We start from the raw sequence: 5000 nt of genomic DNA, 5'->3' as shown, positions 1-5000 counted from the left end.
CAGCAGTGTCCTCTGCCTTTTGGAGAGAGAAGTGAAAAAACTTACAGCACCTGGTATTCCCAGGCGGTCTCCCATCCAAGTACTAACCAGGCCCGACTCTGCTTAGCTTCCGAGATCGGACGAGATCGGGCGCGAATTTTTTTTTCTCTTGTTTTTATTATCAAAAATACAACATGTTAAATTTTTGCACACATTCAAACACAAACTCTTTTTTTTTCTTTTTTTTTTTCTTTTTCTTTTTTTTTTCAAAACAGCCATTGGCTATTTAACAAATAATGGTAGAAATAAACCCTCAAAACAAAGTTCTAAATTAGATTTCAGATACTTGACATTTACCCAAACCCGCAAACCCAATCAATAAAATGAAACCGTCCCATAAATTAACTGACAGATAGCTGTTTTTACTTACAACAAATGACAAAAGATGAACACAAATACACCCCAAAATTAGTTTAAACATATTTACAATCAAAACGTTTATTTAATCATACAACACACCTAAACCCGCACAAACCAATCAACAAAACCCAAAAAACACCCCACTATACTAACCCTCAGAAATTAAAAACCAGACCCCCACCCTCCCCAACCTTACACAAAGCTGTTCTACTAATGAACAGCTCGGTGAACACCTCCTCCCTACAGGCGTGCAGCAGTCCCAAGTGCGCCTTCAAAAGATTTTTGAAGAGTTCTTTTACATTCACTTGTTTATTTTCGAACAACGCATAATTCCTCCTTAGGACTGCTGCATGCCTGGCGAAAGCGAGGAGCGTGTTCACCTGCATCGTAATGCCCCCTCTACCCTGCCTGGGGAGGCCGAAGAGCCACACCCAGTCCCACTCTGTCAGTTGCGCCGCAGTAGCACCACAGCCAGTTTTTAAAAACTGACAGACATATGTTTTAAAACCACTAAGAGCACCACATCTCAGTATGAGGTGCTCGAAATCCTCATCCTCCAGTCCACAGACTGGGCAAAGCCGCTGAAATTTCAGCTTGTGTATCTGATGCAGGACGATGCTAGAGTAGAACCTCCTGTGCCTCAGTTTAAAGTCCGTGTTAAATACTGTATGCGATAAAAAAGGTATTGCCAGGTTGCACCAGATGGATGTTACAGTTTTGGTGGGGAATATGGCTGCCCATCTAAGTTCTGCTGCGGGTCTTTTAATCAGCTTTTGAATCAAAATATCATAAATAACTTTAGTCTTTATTTGAGGAAGTGGAGTGGACTTCGCCCCTTGGCACAGGAGGAAATTCACAGCATCATCCTGCATCAGAATACCACGAGAAGTCAGCGTACGCCAACTTTTTTCCACCCCTTGGGTGATGCTCATCCCTAAGTCCATTATTTGTTTAGTTTTGAACGCCCCTCCCGCCCTCTTCAGTCCCATAAGTGTTTTGTTTTTATCAAAAAATAAAAATTCACCCCCTCTCCCACAGACGCCCCCCAGCGTTGTCAGGCCTGCCTCACGGAGGGCCTTAGACGCTAGGGGTCTGCCTTTGTGGGAGAAGAAGGGCGAATTTAGGAAAGGCAACCGAATCACATGCTCTTTATATTCTACGTCAGGTCTAAGGTGGGGCAGAAATTTGTCCCAAGCCTCCAGCACTTCACGGTAGAACCCCGGAAAGCCTCCTGTGACATTTCTGGGAGAGAAGGCGTACAAATTGTAGCTGCTCCTCTCACCATACTTTGCCAGGAGACCTGCCAAGGTATCTTTCCATGGGTGCTGCCTCTTCGAATCCAAAAACCGGCCTATCAATTTAACCCTAAGTGCATCTCTTTTTGCACTTATGTCAATCAGGTCTAAGCCCCCCTCCCTTTTTTTTGCGATTAAAGTCTTACGAGCGATCATATTGCCCTGCGCCTTCCACAAGAAAGAAGAGATCACGCTGTTTAAAGAATTTAACGCCCAACTCGGCAGCTCGCAAGACCCCAAAATGTGATTCATTTTGGACAGAATTAGAGCATTAGATACGATTACCTTCCCTCTTATGGTCAGCCCTCGGGCCTTCCACAGGTTACAGGTATTACGTATTCTTATTAGAAGCTCTTGCCAGTTCCGGTCTCTAGCTTTAATGCTATCTTTACCTATATAAATACCAAGTATTTTCCTTTCGTCATCTGTGATTTTAAAGCCCCATTTAGCGGCGTCCACCTTATCTCCGTTAAAGATCATAAGCTCAGATTTTGTTATGTTTATTTTTGCCCCAGACGCCCTTTCATAGTTTGCGATATGGGTCATTACCTGTTCAATGTAGGACGTGTTTTTAATAAATATATTAATATCGTCCGCATATTGTATGACCTTAACCATTTTGTTACCCTCAGTTTTAAAACCCTCAATGCTGTTGTCACTCGTGATGCTAAGAGCTAAGGGCTCTGCTACCAGACTGTAGAGTAAGGCCGACAGGGGACACCCCTGTCTGATGGAGCGCCCTAGCACCACAGGCTCCGTGAGGAATCCATTTACTTTTATTCTGCTCTCCGCTCTTTTGTAGAGGAGCTTAACCCGGTTAATAAAACCCGCGCCAAACCCATAGCTCTTCAGTACCTCCCACATAAAAACCTGTTCTACTCTATCAAAGGCTTTTTCGAGGTCTATGCCCAATATGCACCCCCCCTCTTCAGACATTTTATCGACGATATCTCTCACTGCGATGATGTTATCGCTAATGTCTCTATCAGGGATACTGTAGGACTGGGTCTCTGAAACAACAGTTTTTATCACCTCTCTCAGTCTATTTGCGAGCACTTTTGCAAATATTTTATAGTCCGTATTTAGGAGACTAATTGGTCTATAGAATTTAAGTTCATCTTTTGTACCTTTTTTTTTATAAATCAACGTAATTATACCTTCGGTCACTGTCTTCGAGGTATCATTTTGTACCTCCATTTCCTCCAGAACTTTCAACAGGACTGGAGAGAGCAACTCAGAAAAGCAGCAATAGAAGTCCGCAGTGAGGCCATCTGATCCAGGACTTTTGTTCTTTTTAAGCCCCTGTATCGCTGCCTCTATCTCCCCGGTTGTGGTAGGTGAGTCACAAAATGTTTTGTCGTTATCACTGATCTGAATTTTAACCTGATTTGTTAGCTGCTGTATGTGAGGTTCTTTTGGGCATTGCCCTTTGTACAGACAGCTATAGTAACTATGAGCTAGCCTCAATAAGTCACTGTTTTCCGTAAAAGTTTTATTATTGTCATCTTTTAGTTCTGCAATGAATTGCTTTTCCTGAGTTGCTCTCTCCAGTCCTAAAAAGAAAGCCGTGCTTTTTTCCCCCTCTAGCAGGAAAAGAGACCTACTTCTGACCGCAGCACCCTTGCAACGGTGGGCCTCAATTCCTGCTAGTTTAGCTCTATAAAGCTCGTACTTCTCGCTATTATGGCTGTTGTTTAGCTCCATTCTATCTATTTCTTTATTTAGTAGTTCATTTAATATACTCTCCTCTCTCTTCTTGACCCAATTTTTGTCCCTACTATACTTTATAGTGACTTTTTTTATTCTTAATTTAATTTCATCCCAAAATGTGATTTTATTTTCCACAAAAGGAACGTCATAGGCACATTGGGTCAGAAATTTGGTTATCTTTTCTTTATATTCTTTGTCCTCTAACAAGCTATTGTTAAAGCACCAAGTGCTTTTTCCCCTTTTTCCCGTATTATCACCTAGCTTTAGGTCAACATATGCATGATCGCTCCAAGTATTAAAGGTGTACTTTACACCCGAGGCTTTTTTCACTAGGCCAGAGGCCACCAGGACCAGGTCGATACGGGACTGCTTTAAAACACCCAACACAACCTGCCTTCTGGAATAGACTCTCGACCCAGGGTTCACCACACGCCATGCGTCGACCATGTTTTTATTCGTCATAAGATCTTTTAAAGCTGTTCTGCTGGTGTCACATTTGCATTTGTCATGGGAGCTGTCGCTATTGCTCAAAGTGGTGTTAAAATCCCCCAGTAGGATGGTTTTATTGTTAATCCATTTATCCAAGCTTTTGAAGAAGATCCTGCGATCTTCTTCTATGTTTGGAGCGTGGATGTTTATAAGTCTGATTACTTCATTATTGAATAAACAGTCAATTATTAGGCATTTGCCATCATCGGCTTTATAAATTACCTTGCTGTTATTGCTGTGATTCTTATTGATTAAAAGAGCTACCCTCCTAGCTCTCCCAGCTCCCTCCTGAGCCTGAACTTCTCCACTCCACATTTTTTGTACACACTTTACAGTATCCTGATCCCACCCAGTTTCCTGAAGGCAGAGAAAGTCGGCATGCTTATATTTCTCTAAAACAGCTTGGATCTTCAGTATGTTTTTGAACCCATTCGTATTAAATGAAGTTATAGAAAAAGAGTCCAGAGCCATGAGGGCAAACAGTAAGGAAAGATGCAAAAACCCAAATACAGATATTCCCATTATTTTTTTTGCACTTTCTTCCTATTACCTCCTTTCTTTAATAAATCAGAATTCCTTTTCCTCACCGTTTGCACTTGTTCTCCGTCCATTTCTGTGTCAGACACGTCCGGCAGCATCAGGGGGGAACAGTCAACTGACAAGTTGGAGACATCAGCAAAGTCCAGGGAGGACCCTATCTCCGACTGCAGCAAGACTCTTGGCTGCTCCTTGGCCTCCAGGCCCTTCGTCACCACGCTTCTCCCTCTCCCCGTAGCCAGTCTCGACACCCGGACCTTGCTCGGCTTGGCCGGGCTCTGCTCCTGCAGACCCGCGCTGGCTCGTATTACGTCACCGCCTATGCCAGGCTGGCTGGGTGTGGTCACTGGCCCCGCCGCTGCTGTCACCGCTGTAGCCTCTGATGCCACTGCCGCTCGCGCTGCCGTCCCTGGCTCCGCCGCTGCTGCTGCTGCCGTGTCTGGCACCGCCACCTCTCGTGCTGCCGCATCAGGCACCACAGCTGCTGCTTCCGCCGCCACTGGCACCACCTCACTGTCTCCGGTCAGCCCCTCTTGACCGGTTGCCGGTATCGCCTCATCGTTTCCTGCT

Source organism: Anarhichas minor, unplaced genomic scaffold (genome assembly GCF_050575085.1).
Source record: "Anarhichas minor isolate MPS153535 unplaced genomic scaffold, ASM5057508v1 ptg000015l, whole genome shotgun sequence".
In the NCBI taxonomy this organism is placed as follows: domain Eukaryota; kingdom Metazoa; phylum Chordata; class Actinopteri; order Perciformes; family Anarhichadidae; genus Anarhichas; species Anarhichas minor.
The sequence above is the reverse complement of the archived record's forward strand: the minus strand, read 5'-3'. Positions refer to the sequence as shown.